We start from the raw sequence: 17,777 nt of genomic DNA, 5'->3' as shown, positions 1-17,777 counted from the left end.
CTACACTGATCTATTCATTTTCTGAACCACCCCTCAAGAGGTTCTTTATTGGATAAACGGTAACATAATCTGTTTCAGCAATCCGGATCAGAAACGTGAGCACTTTTCTAGACTCCTTTTTCTCCCTCAGCCCCCACATCCAGTTAGAAGCCATGTTGACCAGCACCGCCATCATGGTCCCTATGTATTCTTGAGTGTTTCCCGTGTAGACAGCCGCTCTGGGAGCTGGGACTTGGTTTTACTGTCGTGCCTGTTTTACAGAGGAGCTCGCTGTGGCAGAGACAGGCCCAGAGTCAGAGTCAGGGTGGAAAGAGAGCGGAAAGGGTTCAGAGCGCGGCCCCAGATTGCCTGCCCATAATGATGCTCCTGAAATATCTCTCACTTCCTCTTCCACTGGTGGGTGACTCCAATAATGTCTTCGTTTCTTATCTGACGTCGCCTCCTTGCAAACGTTCCCCACACAGCCTCCAGGGTGAGCTTTCTGAAATGTCTGTCTGACCGGCTGCTTCTGCCGATGGCTCGCACAGGTCTGCAGGGAGAATTCCAGACGACAGCCCGCACGGCGTCTGTCCACCGTCCCACCCCTGCAGCCACACCTGCAGATAAGCCCGAGTTCCAGCTGTGCTGAATGGCTTGGAGTTCCCCAAATACACCAGATCTCACTTCCTTGTCTCCTCTCCTGGTATGGCTCCTGTCACCGTTGTCCCCACCCATGACCACCCACCTGGCCCTGGCCTTCACCAACTTCCCCTTCAAGACCCACCTCGCCCAACACCCCACCCACTCTTTGGGAAGCATTCCTGGGATTTTCCAACCTTTCTGTTCCACCACTTAAAGCTCAGGCCTGTTTTATTTCGAAGCCCATCACAACCGAATGTGCCTCTGTATTCACATAACTCCCTCCCCACTAAGTGCGTGAGCTCTCTGGTCCTGTCTCTGTCTTCTACCACAACGTCTGACCCTTAGTAGGTGCTCAACACCATTAACAGATGGATGGGTGGATGTGTGGATGCCTAACATGCTGTTTTCTTTTGCTGAAAAAGAATTACCTCTCACCCACCCCAGCCCCCATCAGACTGGATTTTTTTCCCCTCAATCCTGCAAATTAGAAGATATTATTGCTTCTATCAGTGATACTTTCAGAAATGTAAAGATTAATACTCTCTACGAGCAGCAAATGTTTCATCCTTAAGGTGCCACAGGAATAACATTTGCTAATTTGTATTTGCATTTGAAATTGAAACACAAATTGGCACAAGAACTATTACACATCCTGGCTAATTAATGTTCTAAAAATGAATTATGCAAATCAGCCTCAACAGGCCTCAGAAGCTCTTTCCATGTATAATAAACGACTTGGAAAGTGAACCTTGTGTAAGGGCTGGTTCTGACAGGGCTGTGCAGTGGAAGAGGCGTAGGCTTTGCAGTCTGGCTTGGCCCGATCTCCCTGGGCCTCAGTTTCTCTACTTGTGAATTGGAAGTGAGAGCGCCTACCTAATGGGCTTCCCCAGAGAACTAAAGAAATGACCGTTGCAGAATTGCTGACCTAAAGGAGCTGCTTCCCAATACTAATTTGCTTTGTCCTTTGGACCCTTCAAGACGTCCTCCCCCACTTACACTGTCCCTTCCCCTCCTCCTTTGGGAACACCGGTCTTGCCTCAAACATCGACTACGCCCTGGGTAACCCTAAAATGGCACCTATAGTGTTGTATGTTGCGTGTATTTTTCATTTCAGGCACCAGGAATCCACAGGGCATTTCTTAGGCCCTGAGCAGGACGTGTCAGCACAGCGGGAGGGGTCCTGGTGACCGAGCAGGTCTCAGAGCAGGCGGCAGTGACGGTCTGGGTGGTCTGCGCAGGGCTCTGGTAGCCCGCCGCCAGGAACGTTAGCAGCTCCCGCCGTGGCTGGGCCAAGCCAGCACCGCAGGGCCATCTGCACAGCACAGCGTCACGGGTGGACCAGGGCCACATGGCACGGAGAGGGCTTGGGACCTGAGCCCACCACAGGCAGGCCTGGTGGTAACCCAGAGCATTGGAATAATCCAGTCGTGGGGCTCAGGAAGCCCCCCCAGGTCTTGGTTTCAGCCCCCTCCCTTGCTTCCAATAATGCGGTGGGAAGCTCCGTCGGTTCTGGCCTATTAATGACAACTGTTACTACAAGGTACATACGGATAACGTCAACCACAGAGGAGGACTCTGGAGTGGGGAAGAGCTGGGTGAGCGTGCCTGTGGCCGTCGGCTGCTCAGGGGCAGAGGCGGAGGCAGCGCTGGGTCCCAGCCCGGTGACTCTAGCACTGAATCTGTCTCCACAGGTGCACAGTCACATGCAGTCTGATTTGGGTCCTGTGTCTCTCACTGTTCCTGACACCCCCACATAGGGCCGGCATGCAGTGGGCACTGAGCACCCACCTGTCCCGCATAAGCAGACTCTGGGTGCTCACCACCAACATCTGCGCGCCCCCACCTGCCCAGCGAAGCCTCGTCCTCGACCCTCCTCAGACCTGCAGCTCCAGGACGAGGGCTTTGGGAGGAAGCTTCCCAGCTGCACAAACTGCGGCACTGCCCACCTGCCTCCCCCCCCCCCCCCAGCAGCCTCTCCCTCTGCCCTGGCTCCCTCTGCCTCCTCAAAGGCCACACCGGTACCCCAAGCCCTGTGCTCAACTCCTACAGCCACTGTCCCTCACGGATGTGAGCACCTCCTGCAGGATCAGGACGGTCCTTCTGCACCTTCCTCTCCCCTGACTGTACCTCTCGGGCCTGGCCAGCTCTCCCACCTGGGCCTTTGTCTTCATCCTGTCCTCCGCAATCTTTTTTTTTTTTTTTTTTTTTTTTTTTTGAGACAGAGTCTCACTTTGTTGTCCAGGCTAGAGTGAGTGCCGTGGCGTCAGCCTAGCTCACAGCAACCTCAAACTCCTGGGCTTGAGTGATCCTTCTGCCTCAGCCTCCCGAGTAGCTGGGACTACAGGCATGCGCCACCATGCCCGGCTAATTTTTTATATATATATCAGTTGGCCAATTAATTTCTTTCTATTTATAGTAGAGACGGGGTCTCGCTCTTGCTCAGGCTGGTTTTGAACTCCTGACCTTGAGCAGTCCGCCCGCCTCGGCCTCCCAAGAGCTAGGATTACAGGCGTGAGCCACAGCGCCCGGCCAAATGTGTTCGCAATCTTCATCCATCTCTCTCTCTCTCTCTCTCTCTCTCTCTCTCTCTCTCTGTCTCTCTCTCTCACACACACACAGACACATAGACACACAGAGACATACACACAGACACACACAAACATATACACACACACACATAGCCCACGTCTTTAACTGCTTCCTCTCTTCCAACCTTTTCTCTAAGACACAACAGGCTCAGATCTCTTCCACCCTGAAAAATGTTTTCTCTGGCCTCCGCATCTCTCTCTCACTACCATCTAATTTCTCCCCCTCATTTTTCAAAGTTCAAAAAGAGAGTCGTCTGTACTCTAACTTGGGTTCCACATATCCCGTTCTCCTCTCCAGTTGACGATGGTCCTTGGTTCCAATGACAGTGCTCTCCCCAGGGTCACCGGGGCCTGCTGCCCTACCAAACCCAGTGCCCTCCATGCTGCCCGACCCTGCTGGCCACTTTCTGTAGCATGAAGCTCTTTACTTAGAGTTCCTTGAAGCCACACCCTCTGGGACTACTCCCTTCTCTCTGAGCTGAGACCTGTCCCCTCGGTTCTGTCCTGGACCAATGTCTTCTTGCCCCCAAAACTCACTTCTGGTCAGCCCACGCCCAGCTGGGCTTGATGACTTCACGCCCCATCTCCAGCTGTGACCTGTGTGAGTCCCAACTCGGACCAGCAGCTGCCTCTGAGACAGGAGATCCGGACACACCACTGACCTCCCCCGACTCTGCGTCCCCAAGCCTGGTTCGTCGTGCCTGCTGCCCCCGTGTTCTCCGCCTGAGGTGGAGCCTCCTCCCCAAAGAAGCCCGTGCAAATCACTCTGACTCTGACTCCCCACTGCCCACATCCAAACCAGAGCTGAATCGCAACGTTTTACTTCCTACACATTTCTAAGAGCATGTCCGCCTCTCGGCTCTGTATCACTGCCCTCGCTCGAGCCTCCTCACCTCTTACCTGCTCTCTCTCCAACGCGCTCCAGGCTGGGACCCCCACAGCCCCTGCGACAAAGTCCAACCTCCCGCCCACTCTGTAGGAGGCCCCCCACCCTGCCCCGCCTGCAGTTTCCGCCCCACCTGCTGCCCCCCATCCTGCTCACACTGCACACGCCAGCACCCCTGAGCTGCCTCAGGACGCGAAACCGCTGAACCTGTCACTGTCTCAGCAGAGAAGACCTTCCCGTGGAAGGGCTGCTCCCCCTCTCCTCGGGCGTGGCCTGGCCAGCTCCCCCAAACCCAGGCCCTTCAGCCCTCTCCTGCGCTGCTTGGTCAGCTGTAGCATCAACCATGAGAGCAGCTGTTTCCTTTCTACCTAACCAGGCATCAGAAATACAACGTCACTGGAAACAATAAAGTTACAGAAACTTTGAGATCGAGGAATACTCATTTAGAGATCATCCAGCCCACCTCGACATTTTACAGATTTTTGAATAAATATATAACACGCTGAGAGGAGAAATGACCTTCTCGAAGCCCACCTTGCTGGCAGCAACGTGCGATCAGAACCTGGATATCCCAGCTTGCAGTTCGAAGTTCTTTCACTGCCCCACAAGTCAGCTGTTTCCAAAGGATTCACATCCTAAATGGAAGTGGAATGAAAACAAGCAAAAAAGCAACCTATCCCTACAAGAAAGCCGGAATAAAGAAGGAAATAACAATTCCCCACCACCACCACCACCAAAAAAAAAAAGAATAATGAGCAAAACAAAAATTGGCAAACCCATGGCCTTGGGGCTTCACTCCAAAGTTTTTAAATACTTATTTTACACTAAGTAAAATAAAAGATAATCCGTCATTATCCCCCTTCATTTTACCATCCATGTATTCTTTCATTCACCAAGTATATTCTGAGCACTTGCTCTGCACCAGATTCTTTGCCGAGCACTGGAGACCCACAAAGGATGACTCACAGTCACTGCCCGGGGAACCTCACAGGCCAGGAGGAACGTGACCCTCCCCTGGAGAACTGGGAGAGTCAGACCATGCCAAGCAGAGCAGAGTCTCAGTACGTGTTCTGGGAACCCAGAGTGGGGAAAGCAGAGGCTGGCTGGGGAGGGGCCATGCACACAGGACCGCTGCACGTGCACATGTGCCGGTGGGACATTGCTGCTGGGGTGTGCGACTGAAGGCTGGTCTCAGCCTTTGCCCCTGATGCAGAGCTGCATTCTCTTACCACCCAGTTGTGCAATAAAGGGGAAGTCTGATGCAGGAGAACCAAAGGTAGCCACAGGGCCATAGAGTGTGTCCCAGGGATCCCACCCTAATATGCTGCAATTTAAGATGCAAGGAAACGTGGAGAACTGGAGGGTAGAGCAGATAGCAGGAATGGGACCACGGGGACAAAGTAAGGGTTTACCCAAAAGATGCTCTGGTCAATGCAGCTCCGAGACCCTGTGGCCCAGGCCATGAGCCTATCAATATTTCCTTCACTTGGAAGCTCTACATATGTAAGATGAGGGCAGTGACACGGGAGGAAGCCGCCAGTTTCCAGGCTAGAGGGATGTCCCAACCTCCTACCGAGGAAGAAAAAAGCTACTTAGGTCAGCATGACATACCCAGCACAGTTGCAAGGAGCTGAATCTTCACAGGCATCCTCTGTGCAGACAGGCGTCAGCATCTCGAGGGGTGATAATTTGGTTCATTTCCATTTATTCCTTTGATTGAAAAATTCAAGTTAAAGGACTCATTTAGGTGTGTTTAAATTGAAGAAACAGAACCAAGATGAAAATTATCTGCTCCTCATGTCTCTGCATCTTGGTACCTGGGAAGGTCCCTGCGACGGGGAGAGCCGCCCGGCCCACGCACACTTGTTACGCGTCTCCCACGTACACAGAGGAGAGACGCTTCAGGGCTTTCTGTGCTCGAGAGTGGGAGCTATCCCCGAATTAAAGTATTTTAAGTAGGAATTATAAGGGAAAACTGGAAAGTCTCACAGGAGAATCGGTCTCTAAAATATTTATGGCCAGTGCCACATAATTCCACACTGAATTTCGGAGGAAGGGTGGTGAAGCGGCTACACAGTCAGACATCCCAGCTTTGTACCTGGTTCCATCATTCGCTGCTCATGTGACCCTGGGAGAGTCCTTTTATCATTAAGTGTCCGTCTCCTCAGCTATCAAACGTGGTGTATGCCTACTGCTGGCTGCACATTGATGCAAAGGGCATCCAGAGTACCTGGCACAGGGGAGAAGAGCCAGTACCTTTGCCCGCCTACCTCGATACCTAGGTGTGCAATGCTGATGTCAGTAGCTTTTCTTCCTGCGTAGGAGGTTGGAACATCCCTCTAGCCTGGAAGCAGGAGGCTGGCCAGAGGAACTGCTGGCCTTGGCTTTGCCACTGGTGCCGTCCCCTCCTGGGGCTCTGCTTGTTCAGGCCAGGCTGCCACTGTGTGCGGCAGGAAGGGCTCCTACCATGTGGCGGCCCTCACGTTATAGACGTACAGCTTCCAAGTGAAGGTTTATGGCAGAGGCACCTGTAACAGAAGACAGATTAGCAAGAGAAAAGCATACACATTTATTCCCTGTAAGTTTCGGGTGACATGGGAGCATTCGGAAAGGAAGACCCAAAGAATCAGGGAAAACTGTGTATTTTTATAGACAGTTAAACAGAAGTGCGATTGAAGGACCAAAGAGTGTGATCTAATATTACAAACTGGGGGGAACTCAGGTCTGTTTTTTCAGATTATTTTCTATGTCTTCACTTGTCTCCCCCAAGGATAAGGAGAACCCCTCTGGAATAGGGTCTTATGACCTACTTTAGAGAAAGGTCAGAGGATTCTTCATGGCCTGCTTCAGGGGAGAACGGCAGGAGGTCAGAGAGACCTTCCTGCTTCTGCTATTCTGTCAAATGTCAAGGTGCCATATTTCAGGGTAGCATATCCTGAACCCTATCATGTTAAAAGTGAAAATTCAGATTGCCAGGGTTCCAGTCCTGACCCCAATACTCTCTAGCTGAGTGGCCTTAGATAAGATACTTTGCTGGGCCTCAGTTTCCTAAACAGCAAAACAATAGTAACAACCTCCTAGGACTAGCAGGAGTAGTAAGCGAGGTGACGCATTAATACAATACCCGGTGCCTGGTAGGTTCTCACGTGTCAGCTGTTAGGGTTATTGACTTCAAACATTGATTGAGCGCCTCCTCCAAGCCAGGTGCCGCCTTAGGCGCCAGAACACGGAGACGACGAGAACACGATCCGCAAGAAACTTACCGCCCAGCAGACAAGCTGGGTCACTCACAAACAATTACACAGCATGATGGGCTCCATGGGAGAACTTGGTCCCTGCTAGAGAATTCCAGAAAAGCTAACACCTGAGGTGAGCCCTAAAGGATATTAAAAAAACGTCCAAGAGGGTGGAAGCGCATTCAGGAGAACAGGAACTGAACGTGCAAAAACACGGAGGTGGGATGAGAACATGGGGTGGGGGGCTGGGGGAGTTCTAGTGGCTGGAAGTCTGGAAGGAGCCGAGCCTGGTCCCACTTGGGAGGACGTAGAGTGGACTTTATCCTAAGTGCCTGCGAGTCCCGAGACTTTAGTCCCAAACTCTCCCGAGCAGCAGCACTGAGAATTTGGATTAATTTCCCAATTTATAAAATTAGAGTTTTAAAAGAGATGGTCCTTGAGGGGCCTCCCAGCCCTGAAGCTATTTAATTCTCCCCAGATTGCAAACTCCAAGGAGGCAAATTGCATGTTCCATTCCTCCTGCTTTCTCTAGTACACCTCAGGGCAGGGCAGGGCAGGGCAGGGCTTGGTACTCAAGAAAAGCCTGTTCCTTGTTCCTTGTTTTGAATTTGTGAAAGACAGTCTTTTCTAGCTCAGAAACCTCTCATTTCAGCAGTTCCCTCACAGCTGGGTTCCAGAAAGCATGCATTTATGAAACTTATCAGCCCTGAATCTTTATTGTAGGTGTTTTCTCATTAAAACAAATCAAAAGTGCCTATGCAGGTGATGTTGAGGCTTTTAAAATTCAACACCAAAAGGTAACCATTATCTGAATTGTCTCATTGTGGGGTGCGCAGGTCAGGGAGCCCCTTGTAACAAAGACAGCCTGGGACACTACAAAGCCGAGAACCTGGGAGACAGGAGAGAGCTGCTTCCAGCCCCAGCTCCTGAGCCCGATAAAATTAGCCAAAAGATGATCTCCATGGCAACAGGAAATTTGTTTCTTAGAGATGGTTAGAAATAATGCCTTTGGAAGAAACTCCACAGCAGATAGAATATTCTCAGATTACACATAAATGGTGTCTATGCCAACAAAATGACGGGCCAGGCAGCTCAATTATCTGGATAATTTAGGCCTGAACCAGTGATTTGTAAAAGAATAGGGGGCTTTTAAGACCTGAAGAATGGAATGTGGCAGGCTGGGAAGCCCTGCCTCTCCCTGAAGCTTTCTCTGCTGCTCTCAGACCGGAACTGGACTCACAGGTCCACGATGTTGGCCTCGGCCTGCTACTTCCCAAGAAGCCCTGGGACCTGCCTGGAGTCCTTGGAGGGATTACCAGGAAGTTGTTGGCAGAGGTGCTGGAGGAAGGGATAGCAGAGAGCCCAGGCGTCTCAGGTGTTGGGAGAGGAAGAGGTGCCCCGCCCTATCTCTTTTTTCTGCACTTCTTTCTTTTCTCTCACCCTCAGTCTTTAGCCCCTTCAGTCTAGCCTTCCTTGGAAGTTGAAAGCCACTTTGTAAACTGGAGCCCGTTTTGCTGTGATGGATTTGGAGAGGAGACAGCAGAGCGTGGGGCACCCACTGTGGAGCCAGGCGGCACAGTGAGATCCTCAGCACAGGCTGTGTGGCTTCCACTCTCTGTGCCTCAGTGCCTCGCCCGGAAACCCCGAACGGTAATAAAGGCGACCTCCCCCAGGCATCGGGGTGAGGATTAAATAGGTTGGCGTTTGTGAACGTAGGGAGCAGTGCCTTGCACGTAGTAAGGGCTGTTCTAAGCACGGGATAAACTCTCCAGATCATTTAAAATACTCAAAGCGCCTACAACGGCTGCCGCAGAGGGACCATGCAGAGATCCCTTTCACTGGGAGTCATTCAAGAATTCCAGAGGATGGGAAATGCCACTTGTCATCATGCCTCCTCATTACCCGATAAGAAACTGACGCCCAGAGATGACAGCCTCGAGCTCCCACAGAGACACAGCCTGAGACACAGCCCGGAGGAGGACATTCTACTTGTGACAGGCAGCGGTTCCCAAACACTAAGGCCCTGTAGTCAGGAAGGTGGGGGACCACTGGCCCAGCAAGGGCTCCTTAAATGTCTCCCAACCCTATCTCCTTTTTCCTTGTGTTTATTTATCTGTTTGTTATTTACCGAAGGAAGGTATCCAGCAGGCAAAGATAAGGATCCCAATGGCCCAATTAACCCTTTTCAGGAGCTCAGCACAGAAGCCTATCTCTAAAGACTTACTTTTAGTAGTTGTGTCTGGTAACACCTTCCGGGAGGGACCTCGCAGCTGTGGGATCCGCGGTACCCCGACAGTGCCAGAGCCTAGAGGAACCGTGGGGAGCTCTGGAAGCAACGCGGGGACCCGCAATGGCACTCCTCAGCTTTGTCGGTCAGACAAGTTACTTAACCTCAGTTCCTTCATCTTGAAGCATAATAACATCCAACATCTATTGAGCACTTAGTGTTTGCCAATAACTGCGGTAACAGCTTTACACATATTATCTCATTTAACTAGCACTGTTTTAGAGGAGAAAATAGGGGCACAGAGGATATATTCACCCGCAGAGCAAATAACTTGCCCAGCGGGCAAATTTATTCATTGGTTAATAAGTAAATATCAGCGCTTGGGCAAACACCTGAGGGTCCTCCCGGTGGTTGTGGGAACTACCTTTTACAGCACAATGACTCACAGCACAACACACAAATGTCATTTCTCCTTTCCTTTCTTTTCCAAAACTACTGAATTTGTTCCAGAGGAAAAGTGATCTTACATCCTTCCTCCTTCCCTTCCATTCTTGCTTCCTTCCTTCTTTCTTTTTTCCTCTTTTCCTGTTTTATTTATTCCCCAAATATTTATTGAAAACATTCCCAGAATTCTGCACCAGCTTCCTTCTGCACAACTAAGTGAGCAAAACTGGAGCAGGCAGGGTCGCCCCTGTCCCTAGACAGCTAGCAGTCCAGCCTTCTGTTTTGCAAAGTTAGCTAATTTCCTGGGAGCAAAACAAAAAAAGGCCAAGATCCTTAATTTCCATTTTGTTTTATTGTCAATCTTAGAAGTAAAAAAAAAAAAAAAATTAACTTATTGGGCACCTTCCCCTAGTCGGGTGTTCTCTCATGTGATCATTGTGGCCTCCCTTCGAGAAGTAGCAGTATGCCTGTTTTAAACGTAAAAAAAAAAAAATATCTAAGACCTGGGGGCTCTGAGGCTTGTCCCCAGATGCATGGTAAGAAGCCAAGGTGGGCTAAGACCCTCTGCGGGCCTCTCTGAGCCCTTCTGCTCCCGCAGCCCTCCTCAGCGTCCATGCCTCTGGGCTGACTATACAAGTGGTGACTCAAAGGTTTCTGAGAATTTTTCTCTTTTTAAAAAAATGTGTTTGGAAAACTTCAGTAGGCCACTGACAGTTCCCCTGCTGGACCTCACAGCCCAGCGCCGCAGTGGGGGGTCCTGGCGTTGCTGCAGCCCAGAGCTCACTGCCTGCAGATCTGAGGCTCCCAGGGCTGTTCCAGGCTGGGTGAGGGCGCCCTCTTTATGGTGTCGTTTACAAGTCAATAAAGCCAGGATGGGGCGCCCATTTCCGCCTCTGGTTCCACCTCACGGGATCCCCCTCCCGCTCCTCCCCCCTCCCGCAGTCTCGGGGCCTGGGGCCGGCTCCGGGGATACTTTCCTCCCGTAGGAATGGTTCTGCTCCCACCTCTGCCGGAGCAGCCGGGCCATAAAGGCCTCCCGGCCCTCCGAGGGCAGAGTTCAAAGCTCTGGCCCCTCGGACCTGAGCGGCCAGCCCTGCTGCTTTATGGCTCCACCAGCAGGGCAGCAGGGCCTTATCTCCTGTGTCAGATAAAGCGGCCCCCAAGAGCCTGGGACCGCTGGGAGAGGCTCCCACTGTTGGGGGCTGTCCTGGGGCTGGAGGAGAGATGGCCTTTTCACACCCGTGGAGACTACGCCCCCTCTGGGCTGGGCTTCCCTGGATCTGACCCTGCAGGGGCTCTGGCTCCTGGGGGTCTTGGCATACCTGGGAAGTCCCCAAGAAGATAAAGAGGTGAGAGAGGGCAGCTTATTGGGTGAGGGCCTGTGGGCAGGGGAAGGGGAACCCGAGGAGCACAGCAAGGCCAGGGCCTGGGGCCTGCACAGACATTCACTTGGCCATTTGCTCAAGAAACATGGCAGAGCACCTACTGTGCGCCCGGGGCTGTGTGCTCAGTGTGGGACAAGAAGGTGGAATAGGACTCAGCTAGTCCGAGAAGGGGAGTGAGGACATTTACAAAAGCAAGGAGGTGAGAAAGGGAAGGGTGAGGGTGAGGGTTCAGGGAAGGACACGTTCCTGGGGTGCCCGCAGTGGCAGGGCAGGGCGGGCCCTTGCCACTCTCCTTCCTGGGCTGTTCATTCCCTCCTGGCCTGTCCCTAACCTGGGGACGCTCACACACAGCTCTCTCCCCTCGGGTGCTCACAGGAAGCCCTGTGGCGAGGGCAGGCTCACCCGCCCATCACTGCCAAGTCCAAGCAGGGGCAGCCCGTATTGGCAGAAACCCACCCCAGGACTTGAAATGACCAGTAGGAAGTAAGCCCAGGGAGACGGGCGAGCAAGCAGCGATGTGTCCCTTTAGCACTCGCCCGTGCACAAATGCCTACCAACGTCCCGTGTGTCCCGCAGCTGGGACGCTTGCTCTGGATGCAGGACGTTTCATAAGAGCCTCACCTCTCAGGAGAAAAGATAACACGACTACAGTTAATATAAGGCCACCCCCAGCCTACTGGGTGCCTTTGTGAGAACTAGAAAAAAAGCCTCCCCTGTGGCGTGGGTGCACCCGGGGTGCGGGGCATGGCCGAGGTGCAGGGGCCCTCCCCTCCAGGAAGGGGCAGGAGTGCTCCGGGCGCACAGGTTGTCAAGGAAAGTGGAGGGTGGACTTCAGCCGCTTTGCTTGGGCTCCTTGTGTGACTTACTGGGGCTGCCCTGAGCTAGTAAGGGAAAGGGCTCACTCCACAGGACACTGGGTGACGTAGAATGACCTTCCGCCCCGGCCCCGTGACACACACCGTTTACTAGCATTGCAGCTGGGGGCGACTCGCCACCCCTGCGTCTGTAGACATAGGCTGACGGCTGACGGTACCCACTTCGTGGGGCTCGGTACAGATTTCAGAGCAGATAGCTGTTCTCCTTACTCCAAAGCCTCAAGAACAGAAGCGGAAAGATCCCAGAGCCTTGGATGTTTCCCTTCCTTCCTCACTTAGAAGCATGTCTTAGTTATTTGTTTCCTGTCGGAGTACAATTACAGTGCAAGGGCCCCGTCCTCCAGCGCTGTTTTAGCGGAGGAGGAAGGAAGTCCAGGCCTTTTCACCTCAAACTCCCTGCTCAGAGACACCAGCTGGGAATTGCACTAATCTGCCATTGCAGCCAATAACCCCTGCGTGTTCCAGATCAAGGTACTGTGCAAGCCGTTCGGGACTGCCCCGGCTGCCATCAGCCAGCCACTGTTCTCGGGCCTGACCTGCAGGACACCCGTCTTCTCCCGAGGCCCTGCGAGCTCAGGCTGGAGGAGGAAGGGAAGTCCGTCCACACACGCTGCATAGCCCATCAGAGCCACTTCAGCCGACGGCCACCCTGGCCGCAACCAGTCCATGAAAACAGCCACTGTGTGTGTCTCTCTCTGCAGGGCCCGTGCAGAGCGCTGCACCAGGAAAACACTTGCAAACAGTGTCAGAAGAAAATGAGTCCATCAGACCAGGGACCCCTTAATTTGTCCACCTGTTTCAGAGCCCAGCTTGGTGGCCCATGGCATCCAGAGAGGACCACTGGCTTTGGTCCAGAGATGTCCTGGGAAGAGTGTCGTTTCTATAAAGCTGAGGGAAGGAGGCACAACTCTAAGACCAGCCCTGCTCTGTGACCTTGAGCAAATTCCTTCCCTCCCTTCTGCAAACTCTTCCATAAAATAGAAGAGTGAAAATATGTGACCTCCAAGGGCGGTGAATTGCTGATAGTCCGGGATTCTGTGATTCTGGGAGTTACAAAGGATCCTTGCCTAATCCACGGTGTGAATCGAAAGAGTATTTATTCGTGAAGACTCAGCAGCTACAGAAGATAGTTCCTTTTCAGGGAGATAGCCACAGGAGTCCTTGGCTTTTACAGAATGAGTCATAGTTATCTGACAAACAAAGTTGATCTTAAGGAAGCATTTTCTGCATGTTCAAAGAAGAGAGCTCTGGCCAGTGCAATGAGAGGCTGGATTCTTGTGTAAAGTAGCAAGAGAGCAGGAAGGTCCTGGTTAATGTTGTGCTTCAGCCGAGATTTAGGAGATTGACCCTGTGCTCACGAAGCGCTTACCTGCTCGGTTCTAGGCCAGTGCTGAGGACAGAGACACAGGACACCTCACCTGCCTGCCCTCCTAGAGGGCCTGCGCTGGGGAGAGTCATCACACAGATGACCTAGGAGGCACATCGCAGGCGTAGGAGCTGGACTGAGCAAGAATGATCACCTCCACTTACCAGGTAGCTGAGGCTCAGAGAGGTGCACTCATTGGTCTAAGGGCACACAGCCAGGGAGTGGGGGAGTTTGTGAATTCTGATCTTGTGACTCATCTGCCCATGCTCCTCTCTCCACTGCACTTTGGTGTAACAGAGGGCCCGAGACCAAGAGGTTATCATCCTTCAGGGCCTCCTGCACGGAGTAGGTGCTCAATGCGTATTTGTCAACTAAGCCAGCTGGGTTCTTGGCTCCACTACTCTAGACAAAGACTCGCTGGCCTAAGCCCTTAGTTTGCTTCTCTCCACCGCTTTCATCTTGAGTGTTTGTCATAGGATTGTGGCTTTTGCAAATAGAAAATTCTAAAAGGCATCACTCCTGCAAGTCCCTTAATCCTGCTGGTATTCCGAGTGCAAACGGCACGACATGCCGCTAATTTCCTCTAAAAAAGGCAAATATGTCTGTCCGCCCACCATGGCAGGAAGGCACAGCAGAGCTTTGGAATCAGGCAAACCTGGGTTCTTGTCGCTGTATCATGTGGAACAAATATTTGGCCTTTCCGAGCCCCAGTGGTCTGTCCTGTAAAATGGGCAAATATTCACCTTGAAAAGACAGGAAAAGGCCAAATAAGTTCATCAGAGCCTCAGTACGACGCCAGTTTGGTTTGGTTTTTAACAATGTGAGCTTCTTTCTCTCCCCTGCTACCTTTCCTGGTAGGACTTAGGCAAGTCCCTTCTGTGGCCTGTTTTCTTCTCCGTAAGAGTTTTCCCATCACTGAGTTCCCCGTCTCATTGACGCTTCTGAGCCACCAGCCTCCGGAGTGACTTGGTGATCATCTCCGCCCAGGGAGTTCTGTTGACGGAGCAGCAGCCAAAGCAGGTGAGTGGAGGCTAGAAAGGACAACTGCAATGAGGAATGACTTCTCTTTGTGGCTTCCACCTTGGAGGTACCACGATAAGGTATCCCACTACAGGGACTCAGGGGGCTCTTTGTATCTGGGAGGCACAAGCTCCGTCACAGTCAGAATCATCTTCCCCGTCAGGGGCCAAAGCTACGGAACCCGGCTTAGGAGCTTCTTAAGAGTCCTACCAAAACATTTGAGATCTGAAAACCAAAAATGATTAGCTCTAAAATACAAAATGAAAATTGCAAAGTCAAAGTGGATAAATGTGTTAAATTAAATGCCTGAGAAATGCAACGTTGTGTCATGTGCCACTTCCTTAAATTGCTGAATTTATCATTCGTGAAAATGCCATTATGTTCAAAAACATTTTTGTAGGTTACATTTTCTCACTTTGCATGAGTCCCAAGTAAGCTGAGGAAAAAAAAAAGAAAAAAAACTTTGTAAATTCATTAAATTACCCACAGCCAAATAATTTCAAAGGCAAAATTTTTTAAAAATTTTTTCCAAAGCAAAAAAGAACTATCCATCACGTGAAATATGAATATATTGTAACATATTTGACGTGGTGTTGGGCAAAGTCTCCAGAAATGACAGTGCTGGGGCCTGCAAGAGGTCTTCAAAGAATCCAACCCATCGTCTGACCCAGCCTGAGGGATCAGGACATCACCCCTGATACTTTCTCCACGAGGCAGGTGCCCACCTAGGCCGCCCGGCAAGCTGCAGAGACTTTCAGATATGTGCTGACCCAAGCGCTGGGTGCCATCTCCAAGTGTCAGGCCCGCCCACCCGTCTCCTCCACCGGCCCATTCTGCGGAGCATTCCTCCAGCTAATAAAACATCAGTCATCTAGCACCGGGTTAATGTTTTCTCAGTACAAGCCATTCTAGACTTAGAGGCTGAAGGCCAAGCTAAAGTTAAAGCATTAAAGGGAAACCTTATCTCCTGGGCTAATTTTACAATTTTCTAAGAAAGAGTGGATTTGTGGCTCCCAGGTGGATTTTGCCCACAGCAAGTGGCATCACCTGGAGTAGAGGAGAGAATTCTGGGATTGAAAAAGGATATTTAGATCTCTCTCCATCCTTTTTCATTCCCTTCTAGATTTCAGTTTCCATACCTGTCAAATGCAGGTGATGAGCCCTACCAGGACAATTTGAGCATTAAATGAAGTGAATCGTGCTAAGACTTTTGAAAGCTGAGAGACACTATACACCGTACGGTGGTTATGCATCATTTGGTAAAAAAAATTTGTCTTTCACTTTAGGGGAACAATAAAGGAATCCCAATTAAAATAATGGTGGCTTCAATCAACATTATAATAATAAATGCTGAGATTAAAATTGTCATGTTTTCCAAAGATGGCAATGTCTGCAAATCTCCCATCCCATCCTGCAAGCTCTTCTTACAGTGGTGGGTGCCACGTCTCCACTGAGAGGTGGGCTTCATGCTCCCTCTCCTAGAACCTGGTGGAACGTTCTAACTGCCCCCAGCAAAGGAATCTGGCAGACGTGAGGCTGAGTGACTTCCATTTCCCCCTGGCTCTGCCTTCTGGGACATGGGTGTTTGGAGCCCTGAGCTGCCATTTAAGCAGTCCAGCTACCCTAAAGCCACGGTGCTGGGGAGAACACGTGGAGAGGCCACATGGAGACAGAGAGAGACGCACGGGTGGCCCCAGATACTGATGCTCATTGCCACCAAGTGATGGGATGACAGCTTTGTTCATTTACTGATTTTATTCTTTTTGCTTACCTGCATTTCTAAAATTTCTGTAGAAAACATACATTACTTTTTTTCAAAATTAGTTGCTATTGCATTTTGATTTCACTTATATTCCCATCCTCTCAAAGCATCACTAGGCCTTGGCTGAGATCTATGTGGAATTCCAACTACCTGACTCTTTGCATAATTCAGCAAGATCACTGTTTGCCCCAGAATCCCGACAAGCCTATACTGGCACACAGATGCCAGAAACCACCGCAGCCGCCAGCTGAGCTTAGTGGATCCAGCGCTCAGGTTTACCCATAATTAGACTTATCAGCCCAGCCCCCCCGGGGCTGGGGCGAGCTTCCCTGAGGCTGAATGTCTGTGTTTTACCCCAGGAAAGGGAAATCTTCCATTCGCTCATTTCTTCCTTCCTTCCTTCCTTCCTTCATCAAATATGGGATGAGCCCTGTGTGTGCCAGGCACAGGGCCGGGTGCTGGGGACACAGCTGAGGGCCACGCAAGGTCTCTGTCTTCATGCAGCGAAAACTATAAACGGAGCCGTGATCTGCAAGCGGCACAAGTTCTGCGGGAGGGGACATCCCAAAGGCAGTGAGGGGACAGAGAGGAGCCACCTGGCCAGATGAAGGATTCAAGAAGCCTTTCCGGGCAACAGGCTATGGGGACTCAGGTGTGCCGGGGGGGGGGGTGACGGTGTCTTGAAGGCAGGCGCAGGAGAAGGGGCGGCTGCACAGAGAGACTGGCGTGGGCCCAGGTGTTTCCTAGGAACCCAGAGACTTTGACCCTTGACCCTGCTGGTGGTGACTCCAGGACAGTTTCCAAGCACTGGATGAAGAAATGTGACTCATCGTCCATCGTTCATTCCCAGCCATTTCACCCTCAGACCTCAGAGTCAGCCCAGGATGTGCCCAGGAAGCCCTACCTTGGGGGGTGCCTGCCCTCCTGGCACCAGGGGACTCAGGGGGGAACCCCAGTGGGGAAGGGCATTCTGTCTTCCAGCTCATGCCTCACGGAGCTCGGAGACACCTGCACATCTAATGACGTGGAGAGAGCAGCAACGTTGGAATCAGATTTTGAGTAAAGCCCTTCCCATTTCTGAACCTTCCGGAGCTCCCTTGTCTGTAGAGTGGGGATATTAAGTAATCTCAGCGTCACAGAGTATTGTGAGGTCAGATGAGTCAACACTTAGCAAAATGGGAAGGCAAGCCATGGCTACTGTCCCTGCTCTGTGTGTCCCCGCATGCAAACCAGGGATGACTCTGATGGAGCGCGAGCCTTCTGTTTTCCACACTGGCGAGCACAGCAAACCTCCGACCGTGACCCTGACACAGGAGTCCTTGGTTGCCATAGAGTCTCAGGACTTCTGCACATTGCTCCCCAAGCAG

Source organism: Microcebus murinus, chromosome 3 (genome assembly GCF_040939455.1).
Source record: "Microcebus murinus isolate Inina chromosome 3, M.murinus_Inina_mat1.0, whole genome shotgun sequence".
Classification (NCBI taxonomy): domain Eukaryota; kingdom Metazoa; phylum Chordata; class Mammalia; order Primates; family Cheirogaleidae; genus Microcebus; species Microcebus murinus.
The sequence above is the reverse complement of the archived record's forward strand: the minus strand, read 5'-3'. Positions refer to the sequence as shown.